The following is a 13,555-nucleotide window of genomic DNA, read 5'->3' on the forward strand; positions in this document are numbered from 1 at the left end:
GGCAAAATATCAAAATTATAGTAAAAATGTTTAAAAAAAAATTACACATGAAAAATATTGTTTATTATCGATAAAATTATACAGTTTAATAAAATTCAAAATTACTTTAAAATAAAATTCATTATCATAACTCCAATAATGTTCTAAAATAAAAACTATAACAAATGTTATGTCTTTAATTGTGATGTCCAAATATTTAAAGAGACCGAGTAAACCCGATAAGCACTACGAACACCCTACTACTGGCGCAAACTGCATATAAACAACAGTGGAACTGCGCCACGGACAGTGCCGCATTACGCTAATAGATCGCATCTCACTATGACGTGCATATGCCTGCGCGCGTAGCAATATGACACTGTAGCAAACACAGTGGTGCAAGCGTCCTTCGCCCTGCTAAGTGCTGCACGATGGATTTTTATTATTTTTTATACAAAATAAGAGAATTGTTGATGATAAAATTAAATATTACAAGCAAATATAAATAAATTAATAAATATATTTATATATCGAGAAAAATTGGGGGGTGCTGTAGTGCTTATGCACGAGCCGCCCCTAGTGATAGTTATAACTTGGTTTTCATTTTCCCCCTTTTGATGTATTATCTAACTAATAAAGAAAAGTCATCCACAAGTACAACAGCCTGAACAGCCTTGCAATAACAAAGCATGAAGTGGCAGCATTACTCGTAAACGTGTCAGCTCTTTGGCAAAAATCCAAAAAAGAATATTCAACATTTTCGCTTAACAAATTACTTATTTGAATAATAATACAAAAGAAAGTGATGCAGAACTGAAGTTCGCTGATATAGTTCATGAACATTTTATTCTTGGAACATTTTATTTAACCACAGGATGTGCTTTGAGTCTGACAGGGAAAACCCTGATGGAAAATCCCCCACACGAACAAAATAAAATTATAATAAGGGATCCAGGAAGCAGTTCGACTTCACATGAAGGAAATGACGAAGAACAGCCCACATTGCGAGCGCGTAAATACGAAGGGACTTTTTACATATGACTGTGGTGGTGCACGGACGCACGTGTCACAATATCTTAATTGCGGTAGGCGACAGTATGGGGTGTTTGTTTGACAAAAGTGAAAGTAAAAATATACTAATATGAGTGCTTGTTAGTGTGGTCTTAAGGACGTGTTTTCGTATGGAAGAGAAATCGAAAGAATATTAAAACGAAGGGGTGTGAAGGCTCCTCAACTGCGATAAAGGGTTACAGCGATCTGCTTTCGGATGACTCCATTCTACAGTGGTACCAAGTAAGATGGAAATTTAACTAATTAATTTAATGTTGTATATAGTCCAAAGATGATATAATTTTAGCACTAAATACATTGAATATTGTTATATTAAAGAGTGCTGAAAACGAAATGAATTGGATACCCGATTCATGACGCCTTCAATGCTGATATTCTATGATCTATTTCAAGTTCCTCTTTATACAAAATCTCGACCTCAGTATAACCGGATGACACTTGCGATGAAGATTACATTAAATTTTCTATGAATATTAATTTCTTAAATATTTATATTTAGTTATTAGAAAACTATATTGGTAATGATTTTTTTCTAATATATTATAAAGTCTATATGTCAAAAAATTTATATGATTAATTAATATTATATTAATTAAAATTTTTGGCTTTTTTAAAATTTATTTTTGAAAAGTATATCTTTTTATAGATTACATAGAAAATGCACTTGTTTATAATTTACTTTCGTAAATTGGTGTTAATGATTTTTTTTTCTAATATATTATAAAGTCTATATGTCAAAAAATTTTATATGATTAATTAATATTATATTAATTAAAAAAGTTTTCTTCTTTAAAAAAAATAGTTCCTTCGTTACGGAGCAATCTGTGTATTGTGTCCAAAATGCTTATACAAGTAACCCTCGTATAACGCGGATGTTAGGTTCCATAGAAATGCCGCGTTATATAAATCGCGTTATGCGAGACTCATATCACATAGAAAAAATAGGGTTATTCCGAAATCGTTTTTTTTTTTTAATTATATAAACAACAATGACAAATCCAACAAAAAAATATTTTTATTTAATTCGAGTAATTCATATTAAGAAAACATAAACTATGAAACAAAATACATTGTATAAACTTATAAAAATACAAATTGCACGTAAACTTCATTGCCCATAATGCATAAATGTTTTAGGCAAAATAAAATAAAGTGCATATTTTAATCGTCATCACTCTCTTCAAAAATAACATTTCGTAGATGTTCTTTATTTACGGACGTCGTCATCACTTGAAATCGCTTGGACATCATTTGTATAATTCTTGTGCATACTTCGGCTGGTTTAGTTATCAAAAAGTCAGTAGTAAGACCTTGCTTACCACTATGCTGCAATTTTTTTATTAAGTTCATAATATGGAGCTAAACAATTATCCAATTGCTCATGAATTTTCCGGAGCGCTCCATTGAGGGATCATCATCCGTAAAATAGCTTCCTAACTTTCTTGCCAAGTCCCATCCTTCTGCTAATTTCTTTAAACTGAATTCTTTAACGGATTCATCACAATCAGAATCTTTGGCAGAACTTTCCCCGCCATTTGTCGTGAATTTTCCGGAGCGCTCCATTGAGCGATCATTATCCGTAAAATAACTTCCTAACTTTCTTGCCAAGTCCCATCCTTCTACTAATTTCTTTAAACTGAATTCTTTAACGGATTCATCACAATCAGAATCTTTGGCAGAACTTTCCCCGCCATTTGGTTCGACGTCTTCCATTAATTGTACCAGTTCCTCCTCATTTAAATCTGTTTCCCCATCAATTAATTCATTAATTTTGTTTTCAACCATATCGCAAAAGCCCTCTAAGTGACCATTACTATAAAAATAAAATTTTTACATAAAAAAGCGTTACATATTGTATGTAACTCACAAGAAAATAAAGTGCTCAGCTTGAGATTAACACACTTATGATTTTTAATAAGCGTTCCTGGCAGAAAATGAAGACAATTTTCAACATTAAACAGTTTAGACCAGGAGCTGGCAACCTTTTCAGACTCGCGGGCCACATATTCAACTTTTATTTTTAATAATCGTGCCGCAAACGTTTAACTAAGAGAAAATAGCGAGTGAAAAAATACTTTAAGTTATCAATTTTTATTATATCAGTCTTAAAACACACAGAAATATTTCAAGTACGAGATTACGAGATAAAGTACGACATTCTCGTAATGACGTCTGATATTATATTCTTTCATAACAGCAACACTTTTATGACAAAAAAGACAAAGGGGCTTACCCCCATTTTCAATAAAGAAGTACTTGCTGTTTCTTTCATCTTTAAACCTTCTTCCTTCATCTGCAATTTTACGTTTTCTTGAACCCATTTTTGAAATTATTTTCAACAAATATATATATTCTGAAAATAATAGTTGTTATTGAATTATATTGAAAGACAGACCAGGGAACGCGACTGCAAAAGTGTATTTATTATTCATATTATAAAATGGTTATTTAAAGAATTCAACATATGGTCCACATGCCATGTAAGGATGGTAGACCTTTTATGGGTCGCCAAAAATGCATGTCTGGGTCGCCGGTTGCCGACCCCTAGTTTAGACTGTAAACAATTGAGGTACATGCGTGCTAAAGGGTATTTCCCCTAATATAAATTCGCTACTTATAACTACATGCGCGATATTTGCAGACGCAAATTTAACAAAGATAAAATTTGATTTTTAATTCGCGGGGACAAATATATGAAAAGATAAAGGGTTACTACAATTTGTAGACCATGTTTTTATCGAAACCGTGTTGAACAAGGGCTACTACAGTTTGTAGACCGCGTTGTACGAGGGTTATCTGTACATGTAAAGTTTCTTGTCTTATTTTCTGCGTGTATGCGTTTATCGTACCCTCACTCCTCCCCACACACGTAAACATACAGAGAATGTTGCAAAATTTTACTGACAGCTGAGTATCTCTCAAATCCTCTGTTAAAATAAACTTCAGAAACAAGTCAATGGACTAATCTGATTCCGGTTATAGCGAAGAACGTACTGGCCTCATTCTGAGCCGGGGCTTCTGTCCTCATTTCACAGATACTCAGGATTTTAATCAGGAATCTGTGTGCTGGCCAGTCTAACCTTTGTACTTTTATTTCTTCTACTTATGCCGCCCATCCCTTGAAGCATAACATGGTGCATTATCAAACTGACATTCAGTCGTGGATCTATTTAAGCGAGTGACCTCTCTATACAGCTCAACTTCTCAGAAAACACAGAATTTCACAGGGTATTATAAGAGACCCATCTCAAAAAGAGATGGATCTCTTATTAAAAAAAGAAAAAAAAAGAATCATTCCACATCATAACACTCAATGGGGGGGACAATACACTCTGCGTTCTCCTGGCAGCCACCGCACCCAAACACATTCTTCTGATTGGAAGGATGTGTATGGTGATTCGATGCTCCAAATCGCAGCTTTACATGAGTTTATTGTCCAATCACAGCGAAACTTGCACCATGCCAATCAAACTGAAGCAATGGTTGGGAATTATGTTTGAATGGTATGCAGAGATGTCTTTCCATAGAAATTGAGGCTGTTGGATTCAATAGGCGTCTGATACAAATCTGTAATGTGGACATCCTGAATTGTGGAAGCATTTTGTCATCGAAGAATGCCAAAATGCATTGAGGTGAAAATGAACTACTTTTTACAACTCTCCTGTTTCTATCACCATCATACTTCCATCTCATAAAAAAGTTAGCTTCGATGTTTGTAACTGTGCTGTGGTAGTCTCACGAAACGAATGATGATAATAATACCGTGAAGAGGTAACTTAAAATGAAAACAAATAAGAAAATGATTACAAACAACAATTACAAAAGAAGTCCTCCTCCTTTTTGGTGCATTCTTTCTATATAGGGCATTGCAAATATTAGAAAATCTAACACAATCACTATTTCATACGTAGTTTCCTGTCCACAGTTTTCATTCAAATTAATCTATTAGTTACCAGATATTACATTTTAGTATTTCAAGGCACTAACAGTTGTCCACCTGAATCTATCTTCATCTGAATCTTTTTCTTACCATCCGAGCCTCGAACACCTGTTTTTGCTAACCTTTCCCCTCCCAATCTGTTTCACTCTGCTCACACATTTGTTCACTTCCTAATTTTTCGAAGAATTCTCATATCAGTAATATGTCATCAGGATATTAGACATTCTTCCTACACCCTCTTGTTAATCGCATTTTTTTTTATAGTAGCACCATTCATAATCACAGCCATTTTTGGTACACAGCGAAAAAAAAATATTATTTCAACTCGTTTTGCAAATAAAAACGCAATTAAACTGAAAAAAAATCAAGAAGTAGTCTTCAACATCTAATCTAGATGTTGAAAGTTTTCCCACTTGGTTATACTATAAATTAAAGATGACAAGAAATTATATCTTTTGTTTAATCCTTTATCCAAGTGTAGGCAAATAAAGTTTGTGCGTTTCGACCTTTATTGAAGACCGGTTTCGACCTTTATTGAAGTCTCATTAATTGGGTTGGAGCCATATCCATAGGTGATATCAAATCAAAGGACTGGCTAGATGGGCGAAGCAAGAATGCTTTTCATCTTCCCCGTTATCTGTAGAGGACAGCGTATGGATAAGGTGTTATTGAGCTATTAAAATTAAATTAAAACTCTGATCATGGCAGGAGGGTAACAGCAATAGCCGAGCCTCAGTTAGAACTTCATTGGCTACAGCATTGCCATTCATTACCCACCAAAGGTATTTTGGATTGAATTTGAATGAATCAATCATCGCATCTCATCTCACGGTCCCCCGAGCAACCAAGATTGAAGTAATGCATAAGTCATATTTCCATATAAAAGTAGCGAAAAGGCTTCACAACTTATTACTAAAGTACTCTGGATTAGAGAAAGTTGTTGAAAGCTCTTTCACTTGGTTATACTATAAATTAAAGATGCCAAGAAATTATATTCTTGGTTTAATCCTTTATTCAAGTGTAAGGTTGTATGCATTACATTACGGGATATATACTAAGGCAAGGAATGTGAAGTCATTAGCCTCTATATACATTAGCTCAGTCGTGCAGTAACTTCAGGCGATGAAACCAAGAATATAATTTCTTGTCATCTTTAATTTATTCATCGAGCCTATAGTTGTTTATAGACAATACAGTATTATATTGATCAGAGATATGGATTTCGCCTATCAAGATCCACAATACATCCTCGTCTCCTACATGTCACCGGCCTCTGGATAGGTGCTATGGAAAGGTTTAGGGACCCCTTGCAGCTGCATACTGGGAGGCCCCTGTTATTTCTCCTGACCTCTTTCTTATATACACCAACGACCTTTTTTTTTCACTGACTTGAAACCCCATCCATAGTTTCATAAGACAAACCTTGAAGTACTGAAACATCTGAGGATTCAAGATCATCTAAACACTGATCACCACACCATACTGCAATGGATCGATAACAACCTTCGATGCTCTTGAAATGCAGTTTTGCCTTCTTGCAAATAAGACTTCAGTTATCTCTTTGCCTTTCATAATGTTTTATCTTAACCGTCAATACAACATCTCTCTTCCGCAGATATTTTCCTGGGCGTTCTTTAGCAGACCTGGCATCCACTATTCCCTCCATTTCTCCTAAATCCCCAGTAACATGAACAACAGCGCCCCAATCTTTTTAGAGTCGAACTTCTTGCTCGCTGAACGTTATCAGGTATCTTATTCATGGTTCAATCTTTCCAATAAATATTCCCCAAGAAGAACAGCCTTCACTTCTTCAAAATTGAATATTATTATTATTCGTGACACCTCCAAGGAGTCTGAAGACTCATCGCGGGAGGACACCCACTGTACAACTCTCCGTCTCCATTACTACACAGAACTTCTACTACCAGTCATCTACATCAACGCCATCTACTGCCCACAACCACCACTACGCCTACAGACAAAAAATATCAGCTAGTATTTTTTGTCCGTAGGCGTGTGTTCTGAAGGGCCGATTCGTCTGTATGCGGGATGAAAAAAATTATTTTTTTTTATAGTAAATGACATTCACCGTTCAGAATTTCGCCACCAGAGTGGTGACTTGACTAATCCTAGAAAATGCGAAATCCCATTATTATCTGAAATCATATCATCACTAAATTTATTTGTTCAACATAGTTATCATCTATATCCTTGTGAATACCATTGGTTTATTTTATGATTTGGATGAAAGCAAAGGTAAATTGTAATAAATATTATAATATAAATAAATTATAATATTGTAAGTTCAAAAATTTTAAACAAATTTTTCTATAGGTATTAAGAATCTCGAGTTCATTTGAAATGCGTTAATACACCAATTTTTTTTAAAGTTAATATTTCTACTTCCCTTTCATAAGGGAAGTGCGTTTTCATAAAAAATATAAAATATAAAATATTTCATTTCATTGAGCGCTATTTTGTTTTATTATTATTATAATAATAATAATAATATAGAAATCAAATATAATAATAATAATATATAGAAATCAAACTAGAACTCCAGGTTATAATAATATAGAAATCAAATAATAATAATATATAGAAATCAAACTAGAACTCCAGGTTATTTCACAGTTCGATATTTTTTTTTTATTTATATTATGTTACTGAATTGCAGTTATATTTTGGGGATTCTGAATCAGCGAAGTGACGTTATTAGCGATAATGATAATGCTTGCTGCCGACTCACATGAAATCAATTGTAACTGACGTGATGTAATGACCAGAAATTGCTTATTGTTATGATTTCATGACATTGATTATAGTATAGGATTTTCCTCTCTTTTTTTAGATATCAAATCATGGAGAACACTCCTCTTCTCATCGACAGTAACTTGCAGAACGAACGAAGGCGAAAAATAATGAGAAGACTTTCCTCGATCATTTGTATGGTTGGGATTATTCTGTTGATACCTGGAATTTGTCTGCATTTGCTGTATGACGACAAAGTTCATCAGCAGTTTGGAATTTTCATATTCGTTATAGCCGGTGTGTTCCTGTTAAACGGGGTTAGTAACTATCTGTATTTCGTGTGTTGTTCGGACGAATTTCGTTCTGTGGACACTACAGAAACCAACCAGAGGGCAGCAATCAATACTGAACCGTCAGCCAGCAGAAATATTAACACTGTGGGTGAAGAGCAAGAAATCACACCCCCTCCATCGTACTCAGACGCAACAGATGACTCAAAAAAGTATCTCAAGGTCAGTCCTCTGAACTCCTCTGGGTCTCTAGAGGAATCGGAATCTCCTCCACCCCCTTACGCATCTTTGTCCGACACATTACCAACTTCTTATCAGAACAGTACTATTGGGATCTGGATGCTTGAAAACGACACTCCACTTCCAGTAAACTTTTGAGAGATGTCCAGACCGTGTTTGGGTCTGAGAAACACCAAAAATGCTGTTTTAGGAACCAAAGTTATCTGTAATTTATTGGCTTTTTTGTATATGAGATTTTTATTATTTTGTTGTAAATAAAAGTTCAGAACATTGTGTATTTTTATAATACGACCACTCAGTCTCCTTTCGCCATAAATAATATTTATTATTCACAGCATACAGTAGATGCACTAACTGATACTCTTCCAGAAGACAAGTAGATGAGTATTTTAATCAAACTTGACAATGAGTTTAATAAAATTTATAGCAGTTAACAGAGATTCTCTCTAGTAAAAGTATTTTCTTTTTATTTTGTTAACTAATTTTAATAAGCTACAGGCATTATTTTTAATACAGTATAAGTTTGGTATATTTGGTTAGAAAAAAATATAAAAGAATAAAAAGTCAAAAATATACTTTATATGAAGAATGTGTATCTTTAAGTTATGAGTAGAAAAAATTATCTTTTATAATATATCTTTTATAATCTAGTATATATTTTCGTACACCTTTTTGAAGCACTAATAAAAATAAACTTTAAATCCGTGTATGATGATAATTTTTTTTTTTTTTTTGGAAATAAAGGTGCTATCACTTGGAGATTTTTATTAAGTGGAATAATGATAAAATTTTTCATATATTTTTATCAAACCAAACTTATTGCACAACTTAAAAACACACAATCATTTTTTTTTTCAGTATGTACTTGGCATATATGGATATATTATTATAAAGATTATTATTACTATAATATAATGGTTATTATTGTTGAACTCTGTGGAGAGAATTGCATAATTTGTACTAAACATTATTATAGCATTTATATATATATATATTTTTTTTTGGCCGTGAGGTGACTTTTCACTAAACTTACACCATAACAGTGACATAGGAGTATAAATTCAAATCAATAACAATTAAAATAAAGTCAGCAGATTGAGTTTGACTGCGCACATCAGCAAATTTAAGAGAGATGACTTCAAAGAGACATGGCAGGTTACCTACCTTGTTTGTGATAATTCTCCATAGTTTAAGTCTTTGTTGGGTTACAAAAATTAAATAATGGTGGACAGTCACTAATTATTGTGAGCATAGATATTATTTTCGTCTTTTAGGCATTTTTCTTCAGGATCACTTGCGATTTCTCGATAAGATGGTGGAGGAGATGAGTTTACTTCTGGGAGTTTACTGAAGAGTGTGATATCAGCGGGAATGCTCATCGATCTTGAGGTTCTGGACTGAGCGGAGGTCACGTGATCCACACTTCGACTAACATCAACAAAGTCGTCCGATGAAGAGCAAGGAGAACACACTGCGTCTTCTTGTGCGTCGAACATGACAAGGTCACTAAAAGGTCTGGCCTTTTCCACGATATGTCTGGCCCTCGTGTAATACAGCAAACCTGCGATCAGCACGGAGCAACTAGCAACTGTCAGAATCACCCCCTCTCTACGGGCTGTTGGCATTCCGATGATTAAAATCATGTTATGGAGAAACAGCAAAGAGAAAGCCAAGCTGAAACACACTGCTAATACTCGGCTGGCCTTTTTTTCTATTGCTTGTAGGTGAGATTCCGATAACATAGCGGTGAAGTCCATGCTTGGCTCTGAAATAAACAAATGCGTTTGTCAGTAGGAGGATTTAAACAGTACTTGAAAGGGGCCCTTGATGACGTCAGGATGCGCAACTCACAAACAGAAACTTTTTTTAAATATTTGCTCTGACATCCTTAGATAACTTAAATACAAATAAGTAAACAATTAAATTAAAACACTTAATTTTTAAGATAATTACAGTGGGGATAATATTCATCTCCCTCCTAAAAGATATCCAAAAAAAAAAAAAATGTCTTGGGGGAGGGATATTCGAACCAACATCCTGTTAGTCGGAGAGCGGATACACTCATCACTTGACTACGGCAGATAACTATCATTAAATAAAATTTTTCGAAAAATTTAAAATATCAGTAGAACATACCAAAGATATTTAAAACGAGCATCATAAGGTTACACAGGAGGAGTTCAGGGAATTTCCAAGGAGTCACTGTGGCTTGTTGTAAGGAGAAAATTGAATTACAGGGACATTTGTTTTAAACAGCTAATGTAAACTGGGAGAAAGTCCCGAAGTGATCTAAAGTTGCTAACGTGTGATGCAAAACAGTCAACAAATTAACTGGCTTTAATTTTTTTTTTAAATAAAGTAATGTATTAATCACTGTTCATGCGTGGCACCAATGTGTTGTGCAAGTTTTCACTGTGGGCTTAAAAAACAGATGACTGTACCTGCGTAACGTTCATGACTCAAGATCACCAATTGTAACACTACACTGGTTTCCATAATTTAAGGAACCAAGAGAATTATTACGATAACTCAAAACATGTTTGATGGATTTTTATGCAATTCGGCGAAAAGCAGTATGATACGAAATGTGAAAGAAACATCTACAAAAATTGTGAATAAATAGTGTAATTCAACAAGAAATGGGTACATGAAGACAATGGTCAAAAACAACAGATCAAAAGGGCCTCAGTAAGCAATGTGGTAACCCTCACAGCAGTACAGCATTTACAACGATGTTTCATACTGTTTATAATGGTGTCCAGGAGCTCAGTTGGCAATTACCATTGCTCCTGCAAATCTGTCCAAGGTTTCGGGAAGGAGGAATTTGAAATAGTAACAAGTGTACCTAGAGCATCTCTGATATTTTCAGTAGAATTCAGGTCAAGAGGCCTTGGTGGCGATATGATAGTCTCTCCTTGAAGATCTCTATCTTCAAGAATGCTCGTCCACTAGTTTCACTCGATGAGGACGAGCATTGTCGTCTTGTAGGATAAATGTGTCTCTCCTATCGCATCTGCATTCAGATGGACATAGGGGGTTCAGGACCTCATCTCTAAAAGTTACCGGATTCGTGGCTCTGTTAGGGTGGTACGCCCACTCAACGAGATGCCTTTCCAAACCATCATCGCTTTGTAGAGGAAATCGGGACTTGATAAACAATATCTATTCCCCCCCCCCCATTGGTCATGGATCTAGTTGGCGTGAGCCTAGTCCATTTCAAACATTCTGTACCATGGCTTATAGGAGCACGCAGGCTACCGGTCTCCAAGCATATTGATCACTTTCGCCAAAGCCTTCTGCACATAGTGAAAGCAGATACTACTGCTCCTGTAGTCGACGCGAGGTCAGATCATAGCTGAATGGGTTAGCGCTGTTGTTTCGGCGAGTAGATAATCGGAGATATTGGTCACCCACTGCAGTGGTAGCCCGTAGCCTTCCTTCGCTGTGTGGTTTTGTTTGTGACTTAGAATTGGTTCCGGAGTCTGTGAACCACGGAAAGACTCACATGCAACCATTTGGCTACCTCCTCCTGACTTTAGTCGATCTCTGGTCTTACGATGGCTCTCCACCTGCATTCATTGGATCATTTATCCAATGAATTCAGGTAGTTTTATCAAGAATTTAACTGTCTTGTTCTCACTCCAGATATTAAATTCAAAACCACTCCAAAACGCCGGCTTTTATGCCTTGGCTCATTTGCATATACCACAGCATCACTCATTTGGATACGATAAACAGGCTTAGCGTTACTTTCTACATAAATGTACCTGCCTTTCATCTGTTTTTTTTCTCGTTTCCATCTGAGATATTACGATTTTTCTCTTTGTTCCTTAATTTATGGAAATCAGTATATTACAGGTTCGATCGTCACTGACATTTTTTTTCTCTTTGTTCCTTAATTTATGGAAATCAGTGTATTACAGGTTCGATCGTCACTGACCGCAAGACTTTTTTTCTACAGTTTTTTAAAAAGGGTTTCCAGATGATCAAACTCTTTGACAGTAAGTAAGTAATGCTTTTTTTCAGGAAAAAAAACGACTATCATGATCACTTCTAGAGAATGCAGCGTTGAATTTAGAAGAGACAGTTTTTTTTTTTTCTTTTTTAACTTCGTGATATTTTTGCATATTTTTCTCCAAAACGGACAGCCGAATGATTAGATATTATAATATCAAAAATAACATCAGAGAATATGTATATTTGTAAATTTATGCCGTATAAGTACAAATATATTGGGTATTATCCAAGGTGCTCAGAGCTTCTAAAACCAAAATATGTTACGTTTCCTTTTTTAGAATTTATTTTGTGTTTAAATTAATAAATGTAACAGTCAATCCTGAGAGAAATGCTTTGTTTTATACCTTGTTAATTATCAAAATTAAAACTTAAAAAAAACTGTGGACATTTGAATTATTCATTATCTTAAGACTTAGGACTCGAATATAATCAATATGGAGCTCACAGCGAAAATTAGTCTTAGCAATGACAGACTTTAAATGAAAAGCGATGGCGATGATGGAAGCGTCTAGAGAAGTGGAAAATGCATGACCAAGGACTGCTGTTACTACATTCAATTAAGGAGTGCTGGCATTAGAATCAATGGCAGAATAACATCATTCAAGGAAAGTCAAAATATACACTGACCTCAATAGAACCTCCAGAATACCCACCCTAATATTCAAAAGGCCGTATGCAAGAGGACATACAGTCTAACCTATTTACCGTAATTTATTATTTTTTTCTTGCAAAACAGAGAAGGTCATCATATTGACTGACGCACCAAAGCCGCTTTCAATGCCGGATATAAGATCTAAGATCAATGCGAGACGGGAACACTGAAATTAAAGCTGTTTTCAAACCACCAATTAACTGTGCTATTGAATAAAAGCCAAAAGGCTATTTTCTGGCAACCTTAAAATAATGAAGGGAATACAAATTCTTTGATGTTTATCTGCCAGTAAGCGAAACTCTAAGAACTAGGACTAAGATCTATGAGTTTCATACCGAAAAACTATCGGCAAATCCAAGTGTAAGTAACCACTTGGTAGTACAACACCAAGGCAACTCGTATCAAAGGTGGATCAAGATCCCTCACTATCCTTGATATTTTCTCATAATGTAAAAACACAGCCCCTAGGGGATGTAATACTGTAATGACATTATGAGGAGAGGTCACTACCCAGACCGGTTTCAACCTTATGTATAGGTGAAACGGGCTCTAAAAATAAGACGATCCCGAAAGATCACCCAACTCAGCGTTGTTCCACTCGATGACAGGCTCACC

At 35.0% G+C, this 13,555-nt stretch overlaps 1 long non-coding RNA gene across 2 annotated transcripts in view; it reads right to left on the reverse strand.

The window, feature by feature from the left end:
• LOC150109648 (uncharacterized) overlaps positions 1-13,555 on the reverse strand; it is a 52,216-nt gene that overhangs the window by 34,238 nt on the left and 4,423 nt on the right. For both annotated transcript variants that reach the window (XR_016549980.1, XR_016549981.1), the window contains exon 2: positions 9,436-10,036. This is a non-coding gene — a long non-coding RNA (uncharacterized LOC150109648). The remainder of the gene's footprint in view (positions 1-9,435; positions 10,037-13,555) is intronic.

Source organism: Typopeltis vanoorti, chromosome 2 (genome assembly GCF_054136105.1).
Source record: "Typopeltis vanoorti isolate ZY-2024b chromosome 2, IOZ_Tvanoo_1.0, whole genome shotgun sequence".
NCBI classification, from domain to species: domain Eukaryota; kingdom Metazoa; phylum Arthropoda; class Arachnida; order Uropygi; family Thelyphonidae; genus Typopeltis; species Typopeltis vanoorti.